The sequence below is a fragment of the Schistocerca serialis genome, chromosome 3 (genome assembly GCF_023864345.2).
Source record: "Schistocerca serialis cubense isolate TAMUIC-IGC-003099 chromosome 3, iqSchSeri2.2, whole genome shotgun sequence".
Lineage (NCBI taxonomy): Eukaryota > Metazoa > Arthropoda > Insecta > Orthoptera > Acrididae > Schistocerca > Schistocerca serialis.
The window spans coordinates 577,729,119-577,746,371 of NC_064640.1; the positions used below are offsets into that span (position 1 = coordinate 577,729,119).

The 17,253-nt window shown below is 40.7% G+C and overlaps 1 protein-coding gene and 1 pseudogene across 2 annotated transcripts in view; one reads left to right on the top strand and one right to left on the bottom strand.

The window, feature by feature from the left end:
• LOC126470467 (fibulin-1-like) overlaps positions 1 to 17,253 on the top strand; it is a 660,942-nt gene that overhangs the window by 536,785 nt on the left and 106,904 nt on the right. The gene's annotated exons all lie outside the window — the stretch shown is intronic.
• On the bottom strand, positions 14,049 to 14,166 carry LOC126472358 (5S ribosomal RNA; annotated as a pseudogene).

Genomic DNA, 17,253 nt, shown 5'->3' on the forward strand with positions numbered 1-17,253 from the left:
CAAGAGGATACCACAGTGGCATAGAGAAGTCCTTGTGAGACTTCAGCACAGTTGGATGCACTGACAGTGTATGATGCCTTCCATGTGTGTGGGCGACGGTGATCGAGATGAGTGGTGATTATCTTGAGGTCATGTAATACAGCAAATGTCTGACAATAAAGTCTGGCATGAATTATACTAGTGTTGCCATTACATTTTATCCATCCTACATATGAAGAACTGACTACAAAAAGGGGTGGGACACAATCTTAACCAACAGTTTTAGTAATCTCGTACTTTTAGGCTAGCATGAGACTTAAATATGTACTTCTCCCTGCTGCACAATTTCAAAGTTACCATGAATCACAAATGACTTAACTGATTTTGTTTAAGTGATAAAAGCTGATTCTGTGAGTTGTTGAGCAGCTTTTAATCATTTGTTCATATGCAGAATATTTTCACTGCATGAATTTTAATACATACATAATCACATACATAGTCATAAGTGTAATCTTTACACCATCAATAACACAAAAGGTACACGGGGTAGCCACACAGTCTGAGGTGCCTTGTCACGGTCCACACGGCTCCCCTGGTCAGAGGTTCAAGTCCTCCCTCAGGCACGAGTGTGTGTGTTGTCCTTAGCATAAGTTAGTTTTACTGGTGTGTAAGCCTAGGGACCAATGACCTCAGCAGTTTGGTCCCATAGAACCTTGCCACAAATTGCCAAAAATAGCACAAATTTATATGATCAAAACTAAAAAGAAAATCACAATCACAAAAAAATCAGAAATGTCATAAAAGACTTTGAAAATTTTTATGTAACATGAGATAATTTACAAGCTATACATGTATCATCACACACACACTCACACACACACACAGTGTGCACCTACCAAACAATGTAGTGTGTGTGCATGTGCATTTGTGTGTGTGTGTGTGTGTGTGTGTGTGTTTCTTTTTGTATGTATATTTGTACTCTATCATGTTAAAGAATTTCTTCTGAAAGATGGCAAAGTTTTTATTCTCTTTGTGGGTCTGTCAACATCTCAGTGCTTCTGCTATTCAGTGAGTGGCCTCCTTTACTCTTAAATTATTTACTTTCTGTCAAAGTTTTCCTTACTATACTTATTTAGAAGAAATATTCAAATGAATTTTAACTCACATCTTTGTATCTTCGTTATCTTTTGACAGTTTATTATATAATTTGATAAACAATTTGGTTTGAATTCCAACTTTAGATTTTCTGTCCAGTTCTAAAAGATACTATATTTCTATGAAGCTGTACTCAGTATTCTGTAGGAAGGTGTTTGCTGCATAGTGCTCAATATTTTTCATAATGAAATCTGCAGCTTGGAAGATATTCACTCAAACTTCAAAATATTTTGCTTTATGAACAGATCTATTCAATTGGCTCTATAGTGCCTTTTCATCACCCTGATGGCCTTTTCTTGCAGTTTGAGCACTGCAGCTGTGAGTGAGGTGGGCAGCTAGGCACAGAGACTCTGATACGTAATTTCATGAGCAAGCATGTTTTTACATGGTAGTTGAGCAGTCAAGACATTAGACAACCAATATTTTGCATTCAACACTTTTTTTTGTGTATCTGATTATATTCTGATATTCGGAATACTTGTCTTCATCTGTTTCTGAAATAAAACATCGGCAGCTGTGATATAATAATCAAATAAGCATATATAACATACTTACAGTTAATCCCATCATGATTCACAAAACAAAAATACATTTAAACGATATTAATCCATAGTTATAGCTTATCGTCTATTCGCAGGTGTTCTCGCAACCAGTGGGGTGGAACTTACCATAGAAACAGGCAAAACATAAATACACTGACCAAAAAAAAATCACAACACCAAAAAATAAGTAACGTAGAGTAATGAAATTTTGGGAATAAATTAGTCTAGGTAACATATTTAAGTGACTATCACTGCAGGATAACAGGTTTATGTAAGCACAAGATAAGGTACTGCACCTGCAAAATGCTGGTACATTAATAACTGGTGTAACTGCGAGAATGTTGGATAAAATCATGCTAATGTGTGTGCATTGTGATGTACAGGTGCAGAATGACAGTGTGTGGGAGGGAGTTCCGTGCCTGTTGCACTTGATCAGTCAATACAGGGATAGTTAATTCTGTTTGTGTGTGACGCTGGCATTGTTGTCTGATGACATCCCATATGTGTACAACTGGAGACAGATCTGGTGACTGACAGGCCAAGACAACATGTTGACACTTCGTAGAGCATGTTGGATTACAACAGAGGTATGTGGGTGAACATTATCCTGTTGGAAAACACCCCCAGGTATGCCATTCATGAGTGGCAGCACAACAGATCGAATCACCAGACTAAGATACAATTTTGCAGTCAGGGTGTACGAGGTAACCATGAGAGTGCTCCTGGTGTCATACAAAATGGCACCCCAGACCATAACTATAGGTGTAGGTCCAGTGGGTGTAGCACGCAGACAGGTTGGTTGCAGACCCTCAACTGGCCTTCTCCTAACCAGTACAAAGCCATCACTGGCACTGAGACAGAACCAGCAGTAATCAGATAAAAAAATAGACCTCCACCTTACCCTCCAATGAGCTCTTGCTTGACACCACTGAAGTTGAAAATGGCAGTGGTTTGGGGTCAGTGGAATTCATACTACAGAGCATCTGGCTTGCAGCTGTCCTTGAAGTAACTGATTTGTAACAGTTCATTGTGTCACTGTGGTGTCAAGCGCTGCTCAAATTTCTGCTACAGATGCAGTCTAATGCACCAGAGCCATATCCTTAACATGACAGTCTACTCTCTTGGTAGTGCCACATGCTCATCCAGAGCCTAGTCTTGTGACTGTACATTCTCATGACCACTGCTGCAAACAATCGCATACAGTGGCTACATTCCTGCCAAGTCTTTCTGCAATATCACAGAAGGAATATCCAGCTTCTCGTAGTCCTATTACATGACTTCATTAAAATGTGTTGATAATGGCATCTTTGTTACCTAAAGCCATTTTTCACTAACATCATCTCACCACATCCTATCCTAAAGGTAACTAACAATAATCACCATTTCAGGGTGTAGTTAAAGCAAACATGATTTGTATCCTCTTAGTGGCTCTATTAGCACCACTCTTATGTGACTGATGTGAAATGTGAATAGACATTATCTTCCAGATGTAGAAATATGACTACCAACTTTCGTTTATGTCGCCTAACTCCTTCTTGCTGCTGGGATTTTCTTTTTCTCTGTCAACGTATTTCTTGCACTATGCCAAACAAATAAACAAAATCTCACTGCATTGACATATTTTCTGGTACACTGTTCATGGAAAAAAATATCTTATTCATGATGCTGACAAAGATCTATTAGATATCAGTTTGGATGTGTGCCAAGTGTATAAAAGCATATCTTCCAAGACAGGCATGGATTGTTATTGACCAACACATGAATTTTGATAGCATCTGCCCTATATTGTAATTCTCTGCCCTGGTGTTATGTCACACGATTCTGAAGTCATGTGATGAAATTCTTCCCCTGTCACAAAAGCTTTACTTGACTGACAAAGAGCAGTACATTTCAAAAAATATTCAAATGTGTGTGAAATCTTATGGGACTTAACTGCAAAGGTCAGCAGTCCCTAAGCTTACACACTACTTAACCTAAATTATCCTAAAGACAAACACACATACCCATGCCCGAGGGAAGACTCGAACCTCTGCCAGGACCAGCTGCATAGTCCATGACTGCAGTGCCTTAGACCGCTTGGCTAATCCTGTGCGGCCCAGTACATTTCTGTGATATCACTTTCACAGTGCAGATTGGTTGAGCATCATTATCTGTGAAAGACTGTAATGTCAGTTTGGCCACCCTATGGATCAAGTATCAGCCAAAATTTATTTTGCTGCACATAAGGTTTCACAACATGATCCATATATGAGTGATACAATTGGGAGGTCAGCTTTCCAGAGTTGGAGCATGTACAAAAATGTTAACAAATTCCCTTTGGAGATATTTGCCTTCTTGAGAGACCCATGCACTGAATTTTCCACTGGGATCTTGCAAACACAAGAATGCTATTGGTAGCAGTTTTCCAGATGCATGAAAGAGCTTAGCAACTTCAAGGACTTTTGCAGTTCATGTCACTTCTTTCTTGGAAATGTATTTGATGACATAATGTTGGTATGTCCTGTGTTAGGCTTTGAACTCTTTGCCCACGATAATGATGCCACAAAATGAAAATCACTCTCCTCTGATTTACACTGAGGTGACAAAAATCATGGGATACCTCCTAGTATCATGTCTGACCTTCTTCTGTCAGGCATAGTGCAGCAACTCAATGTGGCATGGACTCACCAAGTCACTAGGCGCATTGGAAGTTGCCTGCATAAATATTAAGAAATACTGAACCATGCTGCCTCTACAGCCATCCATAATTGTGGAAGTGTTGCTGGTGCAAGATTTGTGCACTCATTGATCTCTTGAGTATGTCCCATAAATATTCAATGGGATTCGTGCCTGGCAATCTGGGTGGCCACATCATTCCCATGAATTGTCCAAAGTTGTGAACAAATGTGGCCTGGTGACACAATGCAATGTCATCCATAAAAATTCCATCATTGTTTGGGAACATGAAGACCATGAATGGCTGTAAATGGTGTCCAAGTAGCCAACATAACCATTTCCAGTCAATGATTGGTTCAGTTGAACCAGAGGACCCAGTCCAGTCCATGTAAACACAACCCACACCATTACGGAGTCACCACCAGATTGCACAGTGCCTTGTTTTCTGGTTATCTATGGTCCAACAGATATGGTCACAAGCCCAGGAGAGATGCTGTAGGCAATGCTGTATTGTTAGCAAAGGCACTTGCATTGGTTGTTTGGTGCCTTAGCTCTTTAACTCCAAATTTAGTCTTACTGTTGTAACAGATACATTCATCATACATCTGACATTGATTTCTGTGATTATTTCATGCAGTGTTCCTTGTCTGTTAGCACTCATAACTCAATGCAATTGCTGCTTCTCTCAGTCATTAAGTGAAGGCCGTTGGCTTCGGTGTTGTCTGTGATGAGAGGTAATGCCTGAGGTTTATTAAGTTAAGAGTCATTATGGCACTAGGTATTACAGTTACTCATCATTGCCCTTCCTGATATAGTTTAACATGCTGCATTACCTGTTCCACAGAGATTCACCTTACTTGAGTGGCTATTAATTGCTTCAGGGAATGGATCAGGCCTGGTTTCCACATATGGTTCAGAAATGCTGAGGTTCTGCTTATGAGTATCTCCAGTGGCTCATTCAGACAGTACTGCTGTGGCTGTGTTATGTTCTAGTGAGTAACTCTGATCATCATGGTTTGCAGATGGAAAGTTGGCTCTTTTATGTTACACACTGACCCATTAATCAACAGCCTACTATCTTCCAGTTCCCACTATCTCACCCCCATGAACCTTTCTTGCTCATAACAACTTGCTACTGCAACCACACTGTCATACATGGAACAAATCAAGTACAGACCTGCCTGCTAGAAATACAGCCTGGTTTCCACGATATCCCTCAGACAATGCCGACCTCCTCCTCTCCCCATGAATAACAGCACTATGCATCATTCGTACCCTTCTGAATCACATAAGCTGTAAATACTGTAACTTTCCCCCTCTGGCATTGTCACAGCTCTTCAGCTGTCATCACTGGATGGTTATGTCCTTCAGACATCAGCAACACACCTCATGTCCTCACCTCCACAAATTTCCCTATTGCTCCCAATGTCAACTGATAATAGTGTATGATGTAGCACTTAAAATGCACATGTCTGTCTGACATGAGGATCCCAATCAAAAGGTACAATCATGCCCGATCTGTCCTCACTTCCACAGACACCATATGATAATAGAAATGCAGATTCTGCTCACTAGGCTCTGCTTTCAATCCTGACTCTGAAGTAAGTTCTCTCTGCACTCTTTTCAATTCTGGCAGATACAACAAGATGGGACTCAACTGTGCATGTAACATGTGATGCATAGCCTCTTTGAAGCTGATCATTTTCACTCTTGCATCCTAGATGCTGTCCGCTAGCAATTGCAGTAGTCTTGTATGGTGACTGTTGTGTGCAGTACTTCTACTCATGCTTGCACGACTGCAGACCCTGGTTCACAGTGGTCTCTGATGCCTTTGCATAGTCCTTCACCTTGTTTTTCAGCTTTCAGAGCATATGTATGTTGTTTAACACTCTGCTCTCCCATCTCGCTATTTGCATGATTTGCCACTGCACCGACTTATTATGCGTGGGCAGCTCCTTCACTGCATTCATTGTCCTGTTCAGTTCCTTTATGTCACCAGCATCTGCTGTTCTAAACACAGTCTTCAAAATCCTTCCCCCAGCTTCCATCCAACCTCTCTTCTGACTTTGTGGGGAAGACAGTGTTGCCTCACAACTGCTCATATGCTTTAAGCAATTTCTCACATTCCCCTGAAACTTTGTGAAGTACTCCCCTGTTCTTGGCTACTCATCACAAATTAGGAAACACCTCCTCCAGCCTGCTTATTTCATTCTGGAATTCCCATGCATTAAACTCTAAACACAATATCCATTGATGACTAGTAATCACCATATACGCTTGTCTGGCAAACAGAACTCCTCCCTCCAGATGTTGGTTCTGAAGCACCCCAGATGAAGAGGTACAACACCACCACAAATAATCACAACTAGCATCCTTCCCATCCTAATTATCAGTGTACAGGAACCTGAGAACAGGGACTTCCATCTCCTCCCTCCACTCTAAAAATTCTGCTGTCACTGGTCAGTATCTTTCATATAATTAAAGCTAAATAAACCTTGTTCTAGTACAAAATTCATATGCTTTCCCTTAACATACTACTCAGGGTACCCCACACATAATATCCTAAATATTCATCAATAAAATCAATAAAAATACATCTGCTACTTCCTTGACCTCAATGCAAATAGCACTTCTTGCACAGGTTCATTTACACTTTCCCATGTACTCCTCCATTTCCTCCTTCTTACTTTTTATATTTGTTCCACTTGTACTATCCTCGGCATGGGCTACAGAGGTCTGAATGGTCGAATCCCACATACACTACCATCAACCTCGCAGGCCTGATGTTGATAGGTGATATGGTTCCTATTACCTGATAAACATTTGCTACCTCGTCATAAATTTCTTTGTCTTGCCTTTCAGTGTATAATGACTAGACTACATCATCCACTGTCCTGTTCTATACTGCAGCAAGCTTCCAATAAATTTGAGAGCTTCCTCTTGTCTCTCCAATATCTCGATGTTCACCCTCTGTTCTTGCTTCCACACCTCTGTTGCTGTTTTTGTGAACTCGTGGACTGACTCCCCACTGTTGCTTCTTTTTGAATTAATCATATCAAATTGTGATGGAATTTTTCTGTCTGTGAGTGACAAACATGTACTGATGTGGTCCTTTCACTTGTATGCACACATTGCAAATGAAAGATATGTGTCTCAGTCATTTTTTTATAGTTCACATAGTGGTTCAGCATCCTCCTCATCATCCAGTGCACCCATTCTGTTCTTCCAGTTGAATGAAGGTGAAGTGGACTGGTTCTTAACTGCTTCACATGCAATAAATGACATAATTCCTTCATCATGTCTGACATTAAATTCATCCTCTGACCCATAATCATCATTTCTGGTACTGTGAACTTTGGTATCCATCTGTTGACCATTGCCTTTGTGACTGCAACCACTTGCTGGTTCACCATTGATATCATCTCAACATACCGAGAGAAATGATCAGTTATCATCAACACAAAACAGTTCCCCGCTGGAAGCCAGATAAATGGTCCTTACACATCAATCTCAGTCATCTCAAATGGTTTTGAAGCTTCTGGCAGTCTGTGGTACTTGCTTACAGCTCAAGTCTGAATACTGCATAAATTCTTAACATACTGATCCACATCTCTTTTCCTTACTTTCCACCAGTATCTGTCCGTTACCCTTCAGTTTGTTTCTCTGAATTCCCCAGCACATGTTCATGCACTTCCTTTAGAATTTCTTCCTTCAACTTAGCTGGTACAACAGTCATGGTCCTCACTTAGTACCTTGCCCAAAAGACCATCACACATACTGAGCTGTGGTTGTGTCCTGTATTGTTCACAGTTGCTGTCAGCTTTCTGTGTTGCTTTCATGCAGCAAGGTCATGACTCAGTGCTTGCACTACTGCTACCTTCCTGCTTAGTGAGACTGCATTTTGAGGTTTCTCTCCTGGCTTGTGAATCAGTTCATAGTCAAACTCACTGAGTTGAAACTTCCTGGCAGATGAAAACTGTGTGCCTGACCGAGACTCGAACTCGGGACCTTTGCCTTTCGCGGCCAAGTGCTCTACCAACTGAGCTACCGAAGCACGACTCACGCCCGGTACCCACAGCTTTACTTCTGCCAGTATCTCGTCTCCTACCTTCCAAACTTTACAGAAGTTCTCCTGCGAACCTTGCAGAACTAACACTCCTGAAAGAAAGGATATAGCGGAGACATGGCTTAGCCACAGCCTGGGGGATGTTTCCAGAATGAGATTTTCACTCTGCAGTTTCATATCAGCGCACACTCCGCTGCAGAGTGAAAATCTCATTCTGGAAACATCCCCCAGGCTGTGGCTAAGCCATGTCTCCGCTATATCCTTTCTTTCAGGATTGCTAGTTCTGCAAGGTTCGCAGGAGAACTTCTGTAAAGTTTGGAAGGTAGGAGACGAGATACTGGCAGAAGTAAAGCTGTGGGTACCGGGCGTGAGACGTGCTTCGGTAGCTCAGTTGGTAGAGCACTTGCCCGCGAAAGGCAAAGGTCCCGAGTTCGAGTCTCGGTCGGGCACACAGTTTTAATCTGCCAGGAAGTTTCATATCAGTGCACACTCCGCTGCAGAGTGAAAATCTCATTCTGGAAACATCCCCCAGACTGTGGCTAAGCCATGTCTCCGCTATATCCTTTCTTTCAGGAGTGCTAGTTCTGCAAGGTTCGCAGGAGAACTTCTGTAAAGTTTGGAAGGTAGGAGACGAGATACTGGCAGAAGTAAAGCTGTGGGTACCGGACGTGAGTCGTGCTTCGGTAGCTCATTTGGTAGAGCACTTGCCCGCGAAAGGCAAAGGTCCCGAGTTCGAGTCTCGGTCGGGCACACAGTTTTAATCTGCCAGGAAGTTTCATATCAGCGCACACTCCGCTGCAGAGTGAAAACCTCATTCTGGAAACTCACTGAGTCTTAACGCTCATCTTGTCAGACTGCTGAATGGGTCCTTCAGCACTAATAACCATTTCAGTACAACATAATTGTTCACCATTTTAAACTGCTTCCTATAAAGGTAACTTTGAAAATATGTCACTCCATATAAACTGAAGTGCCAAAGAAACTGGCTTAGGCATGAAATACAGAGAGATGCAAACAGACAGAATATGGGCTGCCGTTGGCATCACCTATACAAGACAACAAGTGTTTGGCGCAATTGTTAGATTGGTTACTGCTGCTACAATGGCAGGTTATCAAGATTTAAATGAGTATGAATGTGGTGTTACAGTCAGCGCACGAGTGATGGGACACAGTATCTTCGAGGTAGCGATGAAGTGTGTATTTTCCCTTATGACAATTTCACAAGTGTACCGTGAATATCAGGAATCAGGTAAAACATCAAATCTCTGGCATTGCTGCAGCCAGAAAAAGATCCTGCAAGAACAGTAACAATGAGGACTGAAGTGCAATCCTTCCACAAATTGCTGCAGATTTCAATGCTGGGCCATTAATAAGTGTCAGCGTGCAAGCCATTCAATGGAACATCATTGATATGGGCATTCGAAGCTGAAGGCCCACTTGTGTACCCTTGATGACTGGGCCTGTCAACACCGACAATGGACTTTTGATGAACAGAAACATGTTGGCTGGTCAGATGAGTCTCATTTCAAATTATATCGAGCAGATGGACGTGTACGGGTATGGAGGCAACCTCATGAATCCATGGACCCTGCATGTCAGTAGAGGACTGTTCAAGCTGGCGGAGGCTGTGTAATGGTGTGGGGCATGTGCAGTTGGAGTGATTAGGACCCCTGATACATTTATATATGACTCTGACAGTTGAAACGTACATAAGCATCATGTCTAATCACCTGCATCAATTCATACACACTGTACATTCCGACATATTTGGACAATTCCAGCAGGACAATGTGACACTCCAAACATCCAGAATTTCTACAGAGTGTCTCCAGGAACACTCTTCTGAGTTTAACCACTTCTTCTGGCCACCAAACTCCCCACACACAAACTTTATTGAGCATATCTTGGATGCTTTGTAACATGCTGTTCAGAAGAGATCTCAACCCCCTCATACTCTCATACCCTTATGGACTTATGGACAGCCCTGCAGGATTCATGGTGTCAGTTCCCTACAGCACTACTTCAGACATTAGTCGAGTCCATGCCACATCATGTTGTGGCACTTCAGAATGCTCGTGGGGGCCCTACATGATATTAGGAAGGTGTACCAGTTTCCCATGAATGACTGTAGTTCCTTACTTGTCTTCAGGACAGGAAAATCCCACTGCTGCATCAGCCTTGGATCCATTCTCAACGCCACCTTTTCTAATTATGTGCCCTTAATTTACTTCCTCCAACACAAAATGACACTTCTCTGTACTCTACATCTGATGTGCAGCCCACAACCTCTTAAAAACTCCTCTCAAACATCATCTATGTCTTTCCATGTCCCCTGAAAATGCAATTAAATCATCCATGTAAACTAGAAACTGATGAGGCTTCACCCCCTTCCACACTCTGTCCAACAAATGCTTAACATCACACGAGCATTCTTCAGCTCTAATGGTCGTCTGATACTGGTAATGGCCCCAGGGTAACAAAAAAGCTGTCGTCAGGTAATCCTCCAGAACCAGAATACGGTATCAACTTCTTAAATGCACGGTAGAGAAATACTGGCGTAGCCTCAAGTTATCAATGGTCTCTGTGATGTTGAATTATGGTGTTATGGATCTGTTACAGTCTTACTATTATGATGACATAAACAAAACAAAACTTGTATTTCTTGGAACAGTCTGTAGATTTTTTTCAGCTCAACCATGATTCCTGATCGCAATGGACTATCACCATATTTTACAGCTTATACGACACACCTTAATTTTTAAGCAATTTTTTTTAAAAAAATAACATTTTTACCATTTTTCTTATTACATTGCAAAGTCAGACTAAAGAAATTCTTAGTTTACAAAACTAAGCTGACCTTCAAATCTCTGAAAATTGTCACTTGAACTTTCTTCTTCTTGTTCTTCTTCTTCTTCTTCTTGCACTTTGTCATCATTGTTGTCCTTTTCACATATAAGGTGTTCTTCACTGCCATTGAGAGCATTACTTATGCCACACTTCTTGAAAAATTTAACGATAATGTCTTCTCTCACTCTAGACCATGACTGTTTTATCCACTGACACACTTGTTTGATTGTAGGTTGTCTTAAAGCTCCCTTCAGTGTGAATTCATTTTGGATTTCATCCATCATCCATTTTTCAATTCTTCTTTCATATACACTTTATACAGTTTATTTATCAGGACATCAAGAGGTTGCAATTGTGAATTAAGTCCTCCTGGAATAACAGCAAGGTCTGTATACCCCTGTCTCAAATTCTCTTTCACAGAATTTTTCAAATGACTACTAAATTGATCTAGCACAAGAAGATGTGAAGTAAGCCCTCCTGGAATAACAGCAAGCTCTCTATTTCCCTGTCTCAGTTTTTCTTCCACAGAATTTTTTAAGTGACTTCTAAACTGATCTAGAACAAGAAGAGAACTCTTCTTCCATAAAGCACCTTTCCTTCTCTCCCACACTCTGTAAATCCATAATTTTGTATCAGCTTCATTCATCCAACCCTTTTTATGTAAGTGAACAACAACACCTGGTGGTATTTGGGAAGGTTTTGACATTGTTTTGTGTTTGAAAATAATCATTGGGCTAAGTGTAGCACTGCAAGCACAACATGACAGGACAACAGTGAAGTGCATTTTTTCATGTCCACTTGTTTTTATAATTAATATTTTAGCACTTTTCATGGCAACAGTTCTTGTACTCAGCACTTACAAATGTCAGAGGAGTTTGTCCATATTTGCTATTTGGCTTAGTTTCACACTAGTTTTCTTTCGATGTTGAATAATAAAGTGATGAAAAGATAATATTTTCTCTTCATACTCTTGTGGAATTATCTGAGATATTTTAGTTCTGGGTCGCATCCTAAGTCCATGATGCTTCGTAAACCTGCAGCGCCAACTAACTCCACCCTTAAAATCTGTTAAGCTCCACCGTAGCACTAGCTTATGAGCATGTATTTGAATAATTTTTGTATTAATTCCAGTGCCATTTTGACGATGTCCTGAAAACCATTTTAATGTGTCATCTTCTAGTTTTGGTCATTTTGCATTCAGTTGTCTATTTGCACATTTAGTCTTCCTAATTTTTTTCAGTTTTTCTTTACTAGCCCGCCAATTGCAAATGGGTTTTTTCTGTTGGAGGAGGGCCAAAATGTAGCTCAGCTGCTCTGTTTCCACATTCTTCAGCATATGCTATTACTTACAATTTATAGCCCACATCATACAAATACATTTTAATTTTTTTCCATTATGAAACTAGCTGATAACAAAAATATTGTACTATTACCAATAATACAAATCACTTTCGGTTCAAGTTCACTGGTACTGTGGACTGCAATGATGCATAATGGCTATACAATGTTCTTACATAATGCAGTCTTACAAGGAACCACTTGAATGCCAGTTCTCAAAAAGCAAATGATGTTTGTGGCATTCAATACCCCACATATTGTGTACCATGCAACCACAGTATTGGCAATTAATGGCAGCATGGGGTGGGACTAGAGTTATCCGGTGATGAGCACAGCAATGAGGCCATGGAGCATAGCTGAATTGCTTAATTGATGGGTAACTCGCATACAGTGTTAGTGGTGTTGATACAAAGCACAGCAATGAAATGATAAACAAAGGAAACGTTGCATTATATTTACAACAACAGTCACCTAAGTTGACATTTTGTCAAAAATGAACCCAAGGACTTTCACAGAGTGAGAAAAAAATGGCAGCTGAGATATTAGCTTTTCAACAAGATGATGATGATGATGATGTTTGGTTTATAGGGTGCATAACTGCACAGTCATCAGCACCCGTACACATTCCCAATCTGTACATAGCCCTAGCCAGTTACATGGATGATGATGGGATGATGAGGACAACACAAACACCCAGTCCCTGGACAGAGGCAATCCCAAACCCAGGACTCCGTGATCCAGAAGTAGCAACACTAGCCACTAGACCACGAGCTGTGGACTCAACAAGATGAGTCACTAGAATGTGTGGTATCATATACGCTCAACTGTGCAGAGAATATACATCAGGAGTTCAATGATAACAGGTGTTGAGCCCATGTAGTTCATCATCCTTATCAGACGGGACGCCACAAATCCCATCTCCAGTGAAACATAGTAAAGGACAAATGTCGTGCAAGGAACACACACTAAACATAGTTACATACATGGAAGATCATCTGTAGCATAGTAAAAAGACTGTTATGAACAGATTTCGAATAAGTACTGAGCAATATGACCATAAGAAAAACTATGGATATTCAAGGGAGGACAAGGTGCACTTGTTACAAAAACTGATGTTTGTGCACTTCAAGGTTGCTCGATATAATTTACAGAATGTGTATTATAGTAACCTATTACATTATGCTCATCATATTGCCTGTGACATACATTACAGTGATTTCAAAGAAAGCTGTGCATGGTTGCATAACTTCAAATTAAAAAAAAAGCACTCCGTGTACAGGCCACAAGTGGCCCATCAGGGCCATCTGACCGCTGTGTCATCCTCATGGGAGAATGTGGATAGGAGGGGCGTGTGGTCAGCACACCACTCTCCCGGTTGTTTTTATGGTTTTCTTTGACTGGAGCCACTACTATTCAGTCGAGTAGCTCCTCAGTTGGCATCACGAGGCTGAGTGCACCCCGAAAAATGGCAACAGCTCATGGTGGCCCGTATGGTCACCCATCGAAGTGCCGGCCACGACCGACAGCACTTAACTTTGGTGATCTGACAGGAACCGGTGTATCCACTGTGGCAAGGCCGTTGCCCTAACTTCAAATAGGACTACAGAATTGGGAGACGTAAGATAACAAAACAGAGTCAACTTGACAATGCACAACAAACTGTGGATTTGGAACCCTGGAAATTAGAGGTGCCAAGAAAGTTTTATTGAGATTTGCTAACATCAATGTCTTAACACATTCATAAAGAATTATACTGACTTTTAATCTGGATGGTAAATTAGCTCGAAATTCATTTATTGTACTGAGAGATGTTGGAGGTGCTCTGCCTCTGTGATTCTTTCCCATGTGCATGATCTTGCAAGAGCATTAGGGGATATTTGCATCACTGCAAGTAAGCATGGAAAAATGGCATAAGAGAACTACAACTATAGTATGAGCACTGCTTTTGGCCAATATCTGATCAAAATAACTTGCTTTTGCTCAATTCCTGGTTTGTGTGTAAAAATCATGTACTGCTTTAGAGCAAACTATCCCTCCCGAAAAGTGTGTGATGTTGCAGTTCATACCACCTGGAACCACTATACAAATTCAGCTTCTGGATGTGTGTTTTTTTCCGTGCCTATAAAACATATTACTGCACTATCTGCACTTATGCCTTAAAGGATAGCCAATTTCACGATAAGCTCCACGACAGACTGTTTCGCATTTGGTTGCATGACATCACAATCCATTAGTTCTCGTCACCCCATTACACCAGTTTGATTCTATATGTGTTCTTTAATAGTGGATACCTAGCTAAACGTCCTGCATGATTTGTAATTCCCAAGAAGTTCACTTTTGATCTTGATGCTGTGAACCTTTGTGATCACTGTGGCATGCAATTTTTCATTTTGTGTTCATGGTGTAAGTTAATGGTTTGTTCTGAACGTATCTTCAATGTCCACTTTATGAAATGTAATATGTACAACCCATAGAAGGTTGACCTTTGCACCTCTTGGACACTCATTTTCTGCCACCCTCCTGATGCATATGGTGAGTCTTTTGCAGCTAATATTCTTCCTGTCATAAATGTTAATGCAACACTTTCAAATGAGCCTTACCAAAGACTGAACTTGTGACTTCGCACTGAAGGGGTTCCTTGTTGTGGGTGTCCCATGGCTACTCGTGGCTTCACCTTCTGTGCAGCAATCCTCCTTCCTCAGAACTTCTTTGGCTCCAAAATTGTCAATCTTGACAGGTACTACCTTCTGGCTGTCCTTCTCCTGTACATATATGGTACTCCTTTTAACCAAACAACTTGCTGGATTATATTAATACATCATTCTCTTCCAGCTGTTCTATTATGCATAACATATCGACTGGTAAGTCTGGCTCCACACTCACTCAAAGCAATGTTTGGTGCCACTTTGTACTTAGTTATGTGAATAAAGACTTAATGTATTTATACATGGTTTAATTAAATTACCCACTATGATGGATGGACTTTGCTACAGATCTACATTGGTGATGGTCTCCTCTAACTGGAATATCTTCCCACTAAGTTCCATCACACATTGCCAAAGGCCAATCATTGCATGATGTTCATGCAAAAAGTCTAACTCCAGGATCATGCTGTAACACTTGCTTACATGAGGCACCACTTCCACATACTGCCTCCACCAAAAAATATATTTCCATTGATCCCAGTGGCCTTGTATCATAGTCCCCCACACCACACAATCTGTAGCATGTTGAGTTCCATCATCCACTTGTTTCCTACTGACTACTGACATATGCACTCCTGTGTCTAATAAGAATGTATACTTCCATCCCTTGAGCAGACCCACTATTGCACATTCCGCCTCTGCATAAGTACTTGTTGCTGCTAATTTTAATGACAATGCCTTTCAGTGGGCTTTTGGCTACCTCTTTGTTTAATGGCTGCTTACTTCTTCCCTGTTCATCCCTACTACCATTACCATAATGTGTTGATGAACCGTACCACCCCAATTACACTAAGGCTTGTGGCACTAATTCTGCATGTGCCCTGTACATCCACAATTGTAACACTTCAAATTTGCAGAGAATGTACCACAAGTATCCCTCACCTCCATCAACACAAGAATCTCTGCACACTTCGTCGCTAATTTCTCAGTTGAATGGAGATCCTTAAATGTCCCTGTGTGCACACTCCTTGACATATCTGGTGGCAAACCCCTTAGGAAAGGGGTACAGAGTCATATCATATTGGAATTCTTGGATAGCTCAAGAGGTTTTGATTGCTATTGTCTAAATGATAAGCCTAGTAGGTATAATGCATATTTAGACAATATAATAAGTAATGTCCACGAAAATAATGTTGAAATTGGAGTAGTCAAGTTAGGCCTAGCTGACCATGATGGCCTATGGATTACAGTCCCAGTCAGCATTTCAGATGAACAACACAAAACTGTTAGACCTATGAATGAATGCAACATGAGAGAGTTTAGAACTAGATTAAGGTCAGTTAACTGGAATGACATCTTACACAAAGATATGTGTGTGAATAACACAAGCAAATTATTTGTAGAGGAAATTGCAAGAATATTTGATGAGTGTTGTCCCAGATTAGTAAAACAACAGAATAATAACCAAGCTTGTAAACCACAGAGACTAAATAATTGGTTCATACCATACCTCAACAGCATCAGGATTATGCTTCTTATGTTTAAGGACAGATCTCATAACAGCAGTGAGTGCATTAGAATAAGAAAAATTTATAGATCTGAAATAAGCTTGGCAAAATGTAGGGCAAATGATAACTATATTCTTAAATCTAGAAACAGCTGTAAAGCTGTCTGGGAAGTAATTAAAAGTGAAATAAATAGACCAACAACTCAACTAACTATACCCATAGCCCAAGATATCTTAAACTCACACTTTGTTAACTTCAGTTTAAAACAAGATTTGTCTCCCCCCAAAGCCATGCTTGATTAAAAAACCCTTTTCGGTTTAAATAAGAATGTAGTTCATAAATTCTGCTGGGCAACAGTAACTGAAAATGATGTTAGCAAAGCAATAGACAAACTAAGTAGTTCCAGAGCAGAGGACTTCTATGGTCTGTCAAACTTTGTAGTAAATAAGATATCAAGTGATCTTCTGTCCCCTCTAACCACTCTCATTAACTGCATATTACAGCAAGGAATTTTTCCT